Here is a 15,380-nt window from a genome sequence, read left to right on the forward strand (position 1 = left end):
TCTGTACACCAGCCCAAGAAGCTTACCTGGGAACTCCAGGATAGCTATGGGCAGAGCCTCTACTCCAACACGATGGTAGCGCCACTGAGGACCTGGTACCCTGATATTCTAGTGTCCGGAGAAAAATTCTTCGGATGTGGGTTATGGGCAAAAACCTTACGGGCCAGGTTCTACACCTGCCCCGCTGTCAGGAAGAGAGGATGTGGAGGACCAGAAGCATTTTACTGTGCCTCATGGGGTTGCGAGACTACCGGACACACATGGTGGACACTCCCCTCACCTGACCCTCATATTAAGATCACCCTGCTAAAGTATGACGGGGCTGCAGATTGGACAGGGGATTTCTATTACAACTGCAATAGCGAGAATCCCCGTTACCCCACTCTTAACATTTCCTTTACCCCAAAGGGCAGACAAGAAGACTGGACTAGGCCGAAGTCCTGGGGTCTGAGACTATACAAAGAAGGATACGATGATGGCATCACATTCTCTCTCCTCCAACGGGTAGAAAGTTCCCCTGCCCAAGCCATAAGACCCAATCCTGTGTTGCCGGATCAACAATCGCCTCAAGGCAAGCCACAGCCTGCCGCCCCACCTGAAAACCCTTCTCCCCCGCCTGAGGCAAACCGGACCCTTACTACTACCCAGGTCCCCGCCTTAATGACCCCTTATCATCCTGGGACAGGAGATCGGTTACTCGACATCATTGGGGGAGCCTATCAAACTCTTAACCTCACTGATCCCGTTAAGACCCAAGAGTGCTGGCTGTGTCTAAATTCGGCCCCACCATATTATGAGAGATATGCGGTCAGTGGAAACCTTGCCAACGCCACCTCGCCCCCTCCAGTCTGCACACAGGCGGATTCACATAAGTTAACCCTTTCTGAAGTGTCAGGAAAGGGGCTTTGCCTGGGAAAAGTTCCCCCCAGCCACCAAGGCCTATGCAATTCGACCCTCCAGGTCTACCCAGGAGACTACTATTTGAGAGGACCAAACGGGACCCACTGGGCATGTAGTACCGGCCTCACCCCCTGTGTGTCCGCCCAGGTACTTAACCAAACTTCTGATTTTTGTGTGCTTATCGAACTCTGGCCTAAAGTTATTTATCATGACCCTGAATATGTATACCTTCACTATGAAGGTCTAGCCAGATATCCCAGAGAGCCTGTGTCTCTCACCTTGGCCTTATTATTGGGGGGTCTGACGGTGGGAGGCATTGCAGCAGGTGTCGGGACTGGAGCTACCGCCTTAGCGGAGACTTACCAGTTTAGACAACTACAACAGGCCATGCACACTGACTTACAAGCTTTAGAAGAATCAGTCAGTGCTCTAGAAAAGTCTCTGACTTCATTATCTGAGGTAGTCTTACAGAACAGAAGAGGATTAGACATCCTCTTCCTGCAGGAGGGAGGACTTTGTGTAGCCCTTAAAGAAGAATGCTGCTTCTATGCTGACCATACAGGCCTTGTCAGAGATAACATGGCAAAACTCAGAGAGCGCCTTAAACAACGCCAACATATTTTTGAGTCTGATCAGAGCTGGTATGAAAAATGGTTTAACGGGTCCCCATGGTTTACCACCTTAATATCCTCTCTGTTGGGACCCATGATTATTATTCTCTTAATCCTTCTTTTCGGGCCATGCATCTTAAATCGATTAGTCCAATTTATAAAAGACAGGTTGTCAATAGTACAGGCCATGGTCCTTACCCAACAATATCATCAGCTCAGGCAGGCCGAAATAAAATAGACCATCCATCGAATGAAAGATTCCATTCGAGAGTTAAAAGAAAATGGGGGAATGAAAGACCCCCAGCTTAGCTAAAACAGCAGTAACAACATTTTGCAAGGCTGGAAAAGTACTGGACCCTGAGATAGATAAAGACAAGATATCTATGGTTAACACTCGACCCCAAGCCAGGAACGGAAAGTACCAGATAAGCTCCAGGCGTTCCAGGAAGGCGGTTAGAGACCCCCCAAGTCCCCCGTTCCTGGAACCCGCCTTCGGCCCTGCGTTCCTGGAACCCGCCTTTTTGCCCTACGTTCAACCGTAGCCTCATTTAAAATATCCAATCAGAACCCTGTAACTATGCTTTTCGCTTCTGTAATCAGCTTCCCGCTTCCAAACCCTATAAAACTTCATGCCCCTAGACACTCGGAGAGCAGACCTCTTCGGAGATTCTGACTCCCGGGTACCCGTGTGTATTGAATAAACCTCTTTGCTGTTTGCATCCGAACCTTGGTCTCGGTCCTCCTTGGGTGCGGGTCTCCCTGGAGAAGGACACTCATTGAGTGAGGGTCTTTCAGTTTTATTTTTCAAGACAGGGTTTCTCTGTGTAGTCCTGGCTGTCCTGGAACTCACTTTGTGGACCAGGCTGGCCTCGAACTTAAAAAAACTCAGAAATCCGCCTGCCTCTGCCTCCCAAATGCTGGGATTAAAGGCTTGCACCACCACTCCCTGGCCCTGCCTGCCTTTGTTAAATGCACAAGATAAATTAGTTGGATGGGACCCTGCCCTGAAATTACCATTTTAACTACTCCTGGGCCTGCACCTGCTCTGACCCACGTTGACTATGAAATCAGGAATAGGCCTGCCTTTTTATTTCCCTGCCTTTGTTTCATTCTTTGAAGCTGGCTCAGAAGTAGCTCCCTTTGTTCCTTTAGATTCCTGAAGAAACCCCTCATATAATTTATATTGCATTCCTTTTGTGCATAGTTTAAAAATTATATATTTTTATACTCCTGTATTTAGAGATTCTTTCCATAGCCTTAAGGACTGTCCTGAAGACTCCAATGTTACCCTTTTGTTGAGGCATAGCCACACCCTCAACTCCTGGACTCTTGCTGTTCCTAAACCTAATGGAGTCATTAATGTTAAGAGGGAGGGCATTCTTCTGAAGGAAAGAGTTCTCCACTGCTAATGGGTCCAGAAAGAATGTCTATTATTAAACAAAGAAGCCTTACTTATGGCCAGAGCAGCCATCAACATTACTGGAGGATGACACCTGTAGCCGGTGCCAGAGGCAGGATCCATGTAACTCTGCCCCCACCAGGGCCACACTTGGCTTAGCAAAGTGGTGCTTGTTAAAGTGTAGCTCTACATGGAAAAAATGTAAATAGACCTATGTTCTTCACCCTACACAAAACTCACATCCAGCTGGATTAAAGGCTTAAAATAAAGCCAGGCAATATTGTCGCGAGCAGGGACTCCTGTTTGTTTGTTTGTTTGTTTGTTTGTTTTTCGAGACAGGGTTTCTCTGTGTAGCCCTAGCTGTCCTGGAACTCACTCTGTAGACCAGGCTGGCCTCGAACTCAGAAATCCTCCTGCCTCTGCCTCCCAAGTGCTGGGATTAAAGGCGTGCGCCACCACCGCCCGGCTTAACTTCTTGAATTCTTTGTATATTCCGGATATTATCCTCTGTTGGATATAGGGTTGGTAACGATCTCTTCCCAGTCAGTTGGTTGCCATTTTGTCCTATTGATAGTGTCCTTTGTCTTACATAAGCTTTTCAGTTTTATGATTTCCCATTGGTGTTGAGTAAATATTTTAAAAGGGCGGCACCCAATCTGGCTTGTTCTTAACAAGCCTCCATCTTCCCAACTAGACAAGGCTGTGGCCACGAGCTGCAGCAGCATATTCTTTCCGCAGCTCAGCTCAGGCCACCAGCTCAGGCCACCTGACAGACAGCCAAAGACACCAGCCCTGCCACCCATGAGACGCCAGCGTGGGAGATGGCTCTGCCAATCTTCCATGCTGTCTCCACAAGGCTGGGCTGGGCCCAGACCATCCCATCATCCACTTGATATCCAGTAGCAATGAGACGCTTTGGATAGTTTAGACTATCCAAAGGCTTTATAAGTTTGATAATACTCACTTAACAAGATACCCACACAATTAGAGGTGTGTCCCAATATCTAACCTTAAGATATACTTTGTTACCCAGGACTACTCCCGATGCTCCATCGCTCCTCCATCTCTGCCTCCTTACTCCTCTTCTTTCTTTCCTTACTCCTCCCACTTTAGCTCCTCCCAACTTGCGGGAAAATATGCCACTATACATTGATCTATAGTTGACCTTAACTCCTGAGCCATTGGTGTTCTGTTCAGGGAATTTTCCCCTTTGCAGGTGTGTTTGAGGCACATTTCCACTTTCTCTTCTATTAGATTCAGTGTATCTGGTTTTATGTGGAGGTTCTTGTTCCACTTAGACTTGAGCTTTGTACAAAGAGATTAGAATAGATCAAACTGCATGTTTCTACAAGCTGAGCCCCATTTGAACCAGCACCATTTGTTGAATAGCCTGTCTTTTTTCCGCTGTGTTGTTTTGGCTTCTTTTCAAAGTACAGGTGACCATAGTGTGTGGGTTTATTCCTGGGTCTTTAATTCTATTCCTTTGGTCTACCTGTTTGTCTCTGTACTAATACCATGCAGTTTTTTTTTTAAATCAATATTGCTCTGTATTACAGCTTGAGTTCAGGGATGGTGATTTCCCTAGAAGTTCTCTTATTATTGAGAATAGGTTTTGGTATCCTGGGTTTTTTGTTATTCCAGATGAATTTGAGAATTGCTCTTTCTATCTCTGTGAAAAATGGAATTGAAATTTTGGTGAGGATTCTCGATTGAGTCTGTAAATTGCTTTTGGTAAGACAGCCATGTTAATCCTGTCGGTCCATGAGCATGGGAGATCTTTCTATCTTCTGAGGTCTTCCTTGATTTCTTTCTTCAGAGACTTGAAGTTCTTGTCATACAGATCTCTCACTTACTTGGTTATAGTCACACCAAGATATTTTCTATATTTGTGATGATTGTGAAGGGTGTTGTTTCCCTAATTTCTTTCTCAGCCCATTTATCCTATGTGTGAAGGAAGTCTACTGATTTGTTTGATTTTATTTTATATTCAGCCACTTTGATAAAGTTGCTTTCAACTGTAGGAGCTCTCCTTCTTTCTTTTACCTAACCTCTTTTTTCCCCCTGTGGATTTTGAGTTGATTATCATTATTATTATTATTATTACTTTTATTTTTTTACAGTCCAGTCATTGCCCCCTTCCTACAGTTCCTCATCCCATTCCTTCTCTCTCCTGTCTCCAAGAAGATACTCCTCCTCTTTCCCCTGGCCATGTCCCCACTCCCTGGGGCCTCAAGTCTCTGGAGGGTTAGGTTCCTCTTCTCCCACTGAGGCCAGTTCAGGCAGTCCTCTGCTGTATATCTACCAAGGGCCTTGGACCAGGTCATGTATGCTGCCTGGTTGGTAGCTCAGTGTCTGAGATATCTCAGGATTTCAGGTTATTTGAGTCTGCTGATCTTTCTATGGGGTCACCTTCCTCCTCAGCTTCTTCCAGTCTTTCCCTAATTCAGCCACAGGGCTCACTCACTTCAGGCCAATGGTTGGGTGTAAGTATCTGCATCTGTCTCAATCAGCTGCTCGTTGGGCATACCAGTTTGGGACTGGGTTACCTCCCTAAGAATGATATTCTCAAGTTCCATCCATTTGCCTGCAAAACTCATGATATCATTCCTTTCCATAGCTGAATAATACTCTATTGGGTAGACGCTCCAGATTTTCATTATCAATTCTTCAGTCAAGGAACACCTAGGTTGTTTCCAGTTTCTAGCTGTTACAATTAAAGTTCCCATAAACATAGTTGAGCAAGAGTCTTTGTGGGATGTCCTGAGCATCTTTCAGGTATATACCAAGGAGTGGTATAGCTGGGTCTTAAGGTAATACTCTTCTCAATTTTCTGAGAAACTGGCAAATTGATCCTTCAAAGTGGTTTTCTAAGTTTGCATTCCCACCAGCAATGAAGAGGTGGTCCAGTTTCTCTACATCCTTGCCAGCATGTGCTGTTTCTTGAGCTTTTGAACTGACCCATTCTGGTTGATATAAAATGGAATCTCAGAATTGTTTTGCTTTTATATGGGATGTTTTAGAATGCAGTGACATATGAGGATGTGCATGTAAACTTTACTCGGGAAGAATGGGCTTTGCTGGATCCTTCCCAGAAGAATCTCTACAAAGATGTGATGCTGGAGACCTACAGCAACCTCACTGCTATAGGTAAGACTGTAAATGTCCTTTTCCTTTTTAAAATAAGAGAACAACTGGTTTTTTGGTTTGTATGTATGTTGTTTGTCTTTTTGCTTGCTTCTTTTGTTGTTGTTTATGCTCTTCTATAATTTCTATTGAAAAAGAGGAAGAGGTAGATGAATGAATCAGGCATGATTCTAAGGTTCACTGAAGATAGTACCTTAAATTTTGCCTAAATTCCAATAATATGTCATACATTTTCTGATACTATGTTTTAGGCTATTATTGGGATGACCACAGTTATGAAGAAAATTCTCAAAATTCTAGAAGACATGAAAGGTAATTTTTATGTACATGCTAATCCAAATATGACTCTGAAAAAATTTTCACGTGTTTTTGCATTTTAATTAAAAGCAACAGTGTAACTAAACAGAGCTTTAAGGATATTGAATATTAAATTCTTACAAATGCATATACCTCTATGTCAGGTATTCTATTTCTGTTTACAGGGCATTCTTCAGTATAGAATACATGGCGACAATGCCTTAACTGATAGTATTATTTCAAGCACAGCCCCATTGACATTAAAATGTAGCCAGGCAGTGGTGGCGCACGCCTTTAATCCCAGCACTTGGGAGGCAGAGGCAGGCGGATTTCTGAGTTTGAGGCCAGCCTGGTCTACAGAGTGAGTTCCAGGACAGCCAGGGCTACACAGAGAAACCCTGTCTGGAAAAACCAAAAAAAAAAAAAAAGGTAGGTCTGCCAGTCTGTTTAGTCTTCTGCCTCTGAGATATTACAAAAAGTATACACTTTGAGCATATAATTTGTATATTTCCCATAACCTTCTAATGAGCAAACAGTGCACAATAAAGCAGATGTTACTCAATGTACGTGTAGGAAGGTGGGTAAGTTTCGTGATAGTGGAAGTTCATAAGGATTGAGAAAATTGAATAGAAAACTCAATGTAAATACCACACATATCTTTGGAGAACAAAAATTCAAACTGTATGAATGCAATGTGGATACATTTTATTTATTATTCTACCTTTCATAGGAATATTATAAGACACAGACATGTCTGTCTTTCTATCTATCGATCTACATATATCTATGTATCTATATATCTATGTATCTGTTATCTATCTATTTATCTATCCATCTATGTATATTTATCTTATATAGAGTATTCAGGCCTCAATTACTAATGATATTAACAGAAACACTGTACATGTCTCCCTCCCGGGACATTTAGAAGATATGTTGTTATCCCCACTTTGAGTAGATTTGTTGTACTTGATATGATTTTACAGATAATTCATTTTGCAACTTCACTGGGAACAAATCAACAAACTCACACTACAGAAAAGTCTTGTGAGTATTAGTAATGTAGAGATTTTCCATTTGTCCTGGTTCACTTTGCAAACGTTATATGGCTTACTCTATAGAAAAATTTATACAAAATTCTATTGCTGTAAAGCTCTGAGTTCTTGCAGGTTTTTTGTTAAATATGTGAAAAAAAACCTATATAAGTAAAGATTGCTATGAATGTGAGCCATGAAATGAATGCTTTTACAATCACAGGAATCTTTAAAGATGTAATGAAACCCATAATGAAGGAGAACACCATGGATATAAACAAAGTGACCTTATTATGTCTGATTACTCTTTACATTTAGAAAACACTGTAAAAGTAATTCATACATATAAAAAGAATCATTAGTATACTACATGGGATAAACCTTTCAAAAGTGCCAATTGCATACACATGCATGAAAGAATTTATACTGTAGAGAAAATTTCTAAATATATGAAAAGTAATAAAGATTTTGTATGTCATAGGCATCTTCAAAGGGAAGAAAGAAATCACACAGGAGAGAAAACCTATGAACGTGTGCAATGTAATGAAGTGTTTTCATGTCACAGTCATCTTCATATACATAAAAGAGTGATTTACCACATTAGTTATATTCATAGGGTTTTCTCCATGTATGTGATCTTTTATGCCTTTGAAGATGATGATGGTATGTGAGGTCTTTACAGCATTGGAGAACTTGCTAAGGTTTCTCTCCAATATGTGTTCTTTTATAACTCTGAAGATTACTTTCATGTGTAAGGCTTTACTATACTGGCTACATTCATAGGGCTTCCCTCCAGTATGCATTCTATCATGTCTTTGAAATCTACTGTTGTGTGCAAAGGCTTTACCACAGTGTTTACATGCAATGTTTCTCTCCAATATGTGTTCTTTTATGCCTTTGAAGATGGCTGTTCTGTGCAAAGACTTTACCACATTGTTTACATTCATAAGGCTTCTCTCCAGTATGTATTCTTTTATGCCTTTGAAGATCACTGTGATAGGCAAAGGCTTTACATCTATTGGAAAAGATATTTTTACATTTTGGTTCAGAACAGGCATTAAAAACACAAATCAGAGTGAACCCCTATGATAGTAGTCAACTTGATTAAGCCTTTGCATATCAGTGTCACCTTCTAATGCATGAAAAGAATCATACTGGAGAGATATCATGTGTGCTAGTCTGTATGTATGTGACTCTTTAGCTAATCTTTCCATGCTTTTCCTCCTACTTTATTACCTTGCCTAGCTTTGATATGAGGATTTGTGCCTATTTTTATTGTCACATATTATGTCTTTTTCAGTTGCTTTCCAGAAGAGGCCTGGTTTTTTTTATTTTTTTACTTAGAAACAGTTTTATTGAAACATAGCCATGCCCGCTGGTTTATACACATAAGTGTGACAGTTACATCAGTGGTTCGCAACCTTCCTAGTGCTGTGACCTTTTAGTACAGTTCTTTTTTTTGTTTTTTGTTTTGTTTTCTGTTTTTTTTTAAGACTAGTACAGTTCTTCATGTGGTGATCCCAGAACATAAATTTATTTTGTTGCTACTTTATAACTGTAATCTTGCTACTGTTCTGAACCAAAATGTAAAAATATCTTTTCCAATAGATGCACAGGTTTAGAACTATTGGGCTAGATGGTCCACAAAACCTAAAACTTAGTGTGAGTTAGAGTTTTAAACATTGGCCAGATACCACTCTTGGTGAAAATGCAGGCAGAAACATTTTTAAATGAGATCCACTCTATTTCATAACACTTTATTAAGAAGGAACCTATGTCAGCACTGCTATGTGAACAATGACAAAGATCAAGGGAAACACATCAAGGATCATGTAGACAGTAATATACATTGTCCATTTTTTAATTTTTTTATTGGATGTTTTATTTACATTTCATATGTTATCCTCTTACCCCATCCTCCCCCCTCCCCCACCCAGGAACCCCCTATCCCTTCACGCCTCCTCCTGCTTCTCTGTGGATGTATCCTTATTAAGCAAACATTTTTTTTCCATACGAAAGACTTCCCTTTATCTTTCTGTGTCTTTATCATTTGTTTGACTTTAAGTAATTCTGCCTGGATAGCTTTATCTCCTGGGGCTATCCCCTGTGCCTTCTTAAGATCAGCCAATGCTTGATGGTATTCCTTTAATTTTTACCATCCTTGCACTTTTGGTATAGTGCTTCAGTATTGGAAGGGTCCATTTCAAGAGCCTCATAGCAACTGTTAATTGCCCCTTGCTAATTTGACACCTTCAATTTTCAAGCACCAATATTCAGCACACAACCTAAGGCTGTAGGTTGCAGTCTGGGTATATCTGCTTTCTCACTAACAGCCTTTGAACTATCCACTTACCTTAAAACCTTCGCATATTTTTTAATAGCCATCTCCCAGTTCTGAGACTTGAAAAAAGTATTTCCAGTGTTTTTTAAGTCTTCAGATATTAATAAAATTTTATCTTTATCTTTTCGGTCTCTATCCGCATCCTTGGGAAATCTGGATGACTATCGTCAGAGCCATCTTTGTCCCCAGTCATCCCCTTCTTTCAGTTTTCCACATTCTCTCTCTTTTTTTTGGTTTTCTTGAGACAGGGTTTTTCTGTGTAGCCCTGGCTGTCCTGGAACTCACTCGGTAGACCAGGCTGGCCTTGAACCCAGAAATCCACCTGCCTCTGCCTCCCAAGTGTTGGGACTAAAGGCGTGCACTACCACCACCGCCTGGCAGTTCTCCACATTCTCAATGACACAGAGTTTGGCGGTTTTTTACCATTCACTTCTACATTTTCAAGCATCCTTCTCACACCTAGTCCTTTTATTACTTGACCAAATACCACATGTTTCTCATTCAAATGAGGAGTTGGAACTCTTGTGATAAAGAACTGAGAATCATTCATTGGGCCTGCATTTGCCATGCTCAGCAAACCCTCCTGATCATGCTTATAATGAAAATTTTCATCTTCCAAGTTTTCACCATACTTTTTGCACCTGTCCCATTCTGATTTGAGAAGTCTCCACCCTGAATCATAAGTTTCTTAATAACTGGATGGAAAGGGCATCCTTTAAAATGAAGAGGTTTCCCAGTTGTGGCTCTAGTTCCTTTTTCTCCTGTACACAATGCATGGATATTTTCTGAAGTTTTGGGAATAATATCTGAAGACCATTCTAAAACAATTCATCCAACTCACTCCCCACCGATGTCCACATCATAGAAGACTTTCAGGTTCTTGGAATTAGAGGTTTTGGCTGTTGGGGATGGGTGGGACATCTTCATTGCAGGCGCTGAAAAGCAGGACATGAGTACCTCATGTGGGAGAGGGGCCGATGCCTGGTAATTTTTGAAGGGGATGGGAGAGGAGTGGATCTTGGGTACATGGTAGGTTGGGAAATTTATGGAGAAGTGGAGGGAGGGGTGAACAACCCTGGAATAAAACCTTCTGCCTATAATGTTTCCTCCTTGCAAGATGTGCTGGGTCAATAGTAGCACAGAACTTATGGCGGTATCAAGTTATTGACTTGTTTAATTGGAGGCACATGAAAGAAGGAGCCTGTAACTGACACTGACTGGTTGACCAGAAACTAGAAGCAAGATAAGTCAGAATCATACAATAGAACCAAACATAACTGCCCCCTCCCACAACAAAAAAAAGCAGCTTCCATAATGATCTGCTCTATTCATAGTTTGGTGACTATGCCAACTGTCATGAAAAAGTCTGCCTTCAGCAGGGGATGGGAGTAGTATAAATGACCCCCCACCTAAACACTAGGTATAGAGAAGCCAGGTTTGCAGTCTCTATTCCTTTTCTTCCCTGGGTGCTTGTGGAATGAACCCCAGAGAAGAGAGAAGAAGGAATTGTGGAAACCAGAAGTGTCAAAGACACAAGGAGAGCACAGGCAACAGAATTATCTGAGCTGGATTCCTGGGGTTTCCCAGATATTGAGCACAGGGTTGCAATACTTAGGCCCAGGTGAAGATAGATCAGATATCTCTGAGGAGGAGGCAAGGAAATGGTCACTTGTCCAAGAGGGCAGAAGGAAGTTATAGTGCTGCAGCTCCTAGAAGGAAGGAAGTTGAAGCCCCATGAATTAGCTCAGAAAAAGGTTTCAGAAGTATAAGTGCCGTGATGTCTAGGATTTATATCTAGGGCAGCCCCAAGAAGAATGGGACTTGTAGGAGAGATGCATCACAAGTAACAGAGGAGAGTCATCTATTCATGTTAAATGAGCAGGGTTACTAGGGTTCCTGGTACACCAGTGTGGCTTTTGTAATACTAGTAAGGAAAATAGGAAGTTCTGAATTGACATTTAACACTATAGGAGAAGAGACTAGCAGTCAGAGCAGGAAGAGGAGAAATCTATTTAAAAGATGGACTGGAGGAAGCTTCTGTGAAAGAAGAGGTTTCCAACATAGGGAGACAAGTAACTGTCTTACTTGTCCCTTTTTTCGTGCCCCTAAAGAGTGTAGCAGGATCCAGAAGCCAGAGAAAGTTGCTTGGTATATTCCCAAGAGTTGGAGCAGGCTTCAGGGACCTGTGAGGTGCTTACAAAATAGATGACCAGAAATGAATTGTTAGAATGTGGGGAAAAGAGTTGCACTCTAGAATTTAGAGTCAAATTTGTTGACTGGCAGAAGCCAGCCACAAACAAACCTCAGACGAGTCAGATGTTTCAGAGAGACTGTCTCTTGGAAGGGAAATCCTGTATGCTATTCCTTCAGTTTTTGTACCAGATGAGTGAGAAAGAGGACACGCCCACTCATAGGTGTTGGGCTGTAGGACATCCTGGGGTGTTTGACCATGCCCCAGTATCCAGAGATCTCCATTTCACCTATATAGTGGGTCACGTAAGGCACAGGTAGAGGGTGTGACTAACAGGTCTCTGCTTCAAGATTTACATATTAATGAATTACCTAAAGGCTAGGGGCGTAGATATCTAAGTTTTCATCTCCCTAGCTCCTCTTTCCAATATAGGGCCCTCCTGGCATTTTGTGGGAAAGCACTTCATTCCAGATACAACTATTATGGCCAATAAAACTTCTATGTCTCCAATTCCACGTGTCTCCTGGAACTTTGGACTCTCTTGTATAAGTGGGAAAGTCCCTCCCAGCGTGCCCTGCTCCAGCTGTCAGCGGGGCTGTCTCACCAGCAGCAGTGGTCTGCACACCTGTGCCTTTGCGGGTTGTCTCTGTCCCTGTTCCGGGGACTCAGCCACAGCCGCTGCCTGTCCCTGCACCCCTGCTCCCCTGCTCGCCTGCTCCCGGGACCCTGCCGTCACTGCAGCGCATGGGCGAGGCTGTGCCACTGAGTCCCGAGGACCGCTGACTGCATCAGCTGCGGGTGCTGCAGAATATCCTGAGTTGCTGTTCATCTCTGAGCCACCACTCCAGAATAATAAAACATACATTGAATAGAAGAATTCCCTTGAAATAATGTAGAATGTTGATGATTTTTAGATCCATGCCCCAACATTGCCTTAATTCACACTGTGCCCTAGCCCTCCAAAGTTGTTTATTTAGTGATGAAGACTGGGTAAATGAGTACTATTAATTTCTTGAGAACTTAGAAATCTTACTAAGTTTGTTTTTATAGTTTAGTTGAAAAAACTATCTGTCATTCATACATGATGAAACTGTTTATCCCTTGTTCTTCAGGGAACAGTGCTCAAATACAAAGTTACTAATACACCTTTGGTATCAATTCTGAAACAAGTCATTTGCACATAGATTTCTTCTTACAGTATTTTCATTATGTTAATATCAATATTTCTGTCAATATTTGTCAAAAGATGTCTTATTGGTTTTGTTGGTAAATCCCATTAGGTGGTTTTCAAATTATTCTTATTAAGATCAAGTTCTCATTGTGATTATTACATTTTTTCTCCTGTTTATTTTACTTATTGTCTCCATGTATCTACATGACAATAAAAAATATCTTTTACAAATTTAGTCCAATTTACAAATTTAGTCCATTGAAAATTAAGACAGCCCATGTATCAGATTCCTTAACCATGGAACTATATGTTTTACACTGAGTAAATTAACTCTTCTATGAATTCTCCCAAGTATTCTGTGAACATGATTAGGTCATTATTTGAACAAAGGTGGTCTGTACCCATGAGAAGTATTTCTTTAGTGCTTGTGTGCATGTGGGTGTGGGTGTAAAATGTTCTATCAGGATATGTGCCCTTCCATGAAAGACACACATATTACAGTATGTTGAATAGGAAATCTCCCTTTAGTCTAATGTTGCCAAAATGAAAACAATTTTTAATAAAATTAATGTGTATTTATTTAATCTTACAATTACTTCACTTTCTACTATTGTTTACATAGTATGTCCCACAGCATACTCTTTTGTCCACACTTCTTTGTTTGCAAATGGTGATTGTAAAGACTACGACAAGTTCTGGTATAAGGTCTCTGGCTTCTGCTACACTCTCAGTACTAGGACCTCACTGGGATGCAACTTGGATATTTTGCTTTTCCTCTGTGTCATGGAGATTCTGTACATTTGGCTAATGCTCTGGCAGAGCCTCTCAGGAGACATCCATATCAGGATCCTATCAGCAAGCACTCCTTGGCATCAGCAATAGTGACTCAGTTTGGTGGATGTATATGGGATGGACCCCCAGGTGAGGCAGTCTCTGCTCTACTCTTTGTCCCTGTATTCCCTTTAGACAGGAGCAATTCTAGATTAAAATTTTTGAGAAGGGTAAGTGGCCCCATCTCTCAACCGGAGGCCATGCCTAACCTCTGGATATGGTGTCTACAGGTTCTCTCTCCCCTTTGTAGAGTATTTCAGATAATGTCATCCCTGTTGGGTCCTGGGAGCCTCTTGCTTTCCTGGTGTTTTGCACTTTTTAAATATTTTATTGTTTACAAATTGTATAATTGCAACTTAAAACATTATTGTGATCGATAATATACTGTATCACATTTTTAATTTGCATATAGGTGATTGGTGTACATTAGATGTGGGATAGTTCTTGTAAGTGTTCAGCTGCAGAAAACACAAATATTTCATACTTCAAAACAATTTCCTATATATTATAGGCAAAGAACTCGATTTTACAACAATATGTATGTTTAAAAAAAGAGCTGATAGGTGAAAGTTTGACACTTTAAATTACTCTCCTTCTCAACAAAGCATTTAGAAGACAACAAATTTACAATTAAATGAAAATGTTTCCTCCTCTAGAAAGTGAAATAGAGTTCCTACATCATATTTCACACAAATACACACACAGAAACACACACACACATGCACAAACACACAATGATAGCAACAAGCACTCTCACACAGTAAGTAAAATAATATGTATAATTCTACATGTTGCAGTATACAGACACTGGAACAATGTACATAAAAACTATAAGAAAAATACAAAATGTAAAAAAGAAAGAAGAATGCATTGTGACAAGAATGGACTGCATAAATGTACAACTTCAGAAAACGTAGACCTGTAGGGTAAGTTAAGTAAAAGGAGAAATCAAGAATAATATTCACAAGGAGAAAGTTGACCCTGATAAAAATAGTTTTACAATATGCTAATGAGATTACCAGCAAAAACAATGAGAAATCAATTGAAAAACAAATATTGAGGTCTCCAGTGTAAGGGAATTTGAGGGCACGGAGGCAGGAGTGAGGGAAATCACTCAAAGAAGCAGGGGAAGGGGAGTGGGATAGGGGTTTTAAAGGAGAGGGGAGGGGGGAGGGGATACCATTTGAAATGTAAATAAAGAAAATATCCATTTAAAAAGGTAAGTAAAAAAGAAAAAAAGTAAATAAAAGAAAAACAAATATTGAGAGAAATATTGCCATTGTTAACATAATGAAAGTATTACAAGAAGAAATCTATGCTCAAATGACTTATTTTGAGATTGATACCATCTACAGAGTGAGTTCCAGGACAGCCCGGGCTACACAGAGAAACCCTGTCTCAAAAAACCAAAAATTAAAATAAAATAAAATAAAATAAAATAAAATAAAATAAAATAAAATA

General features: G+C 40.9%; 1 pseudogene; it reads right to left on the reverse strand.

Moving 5' to 3' along the window:
- Window positions 1-2,138: 2,138 nt before the first annotated feature.
- LOC114625050 lies at window positions 2,139-10,647 on the reverse strand (annotated as a pseudogene).
- Between the last annotated feature and the right edge of the window lie 4,733 nt (window positions 10,648-15,380).

This window comes from Grammomys surdaster, unplaced genomic scaffold (assembly GCF_004785775.1).
Source record: "Grammomys surdaster isolate TR1022 unplaced genomic scaffold, NIH_TR_1.0 213, whole genome shotgun sequence".
In the NCBI taxonomy this organism is placed as follows: Eukaryota; Metazoa; Chordata; class Mammalia; order Rodentia; family Muridae; genus Grammomys; species Grammomys surdaster.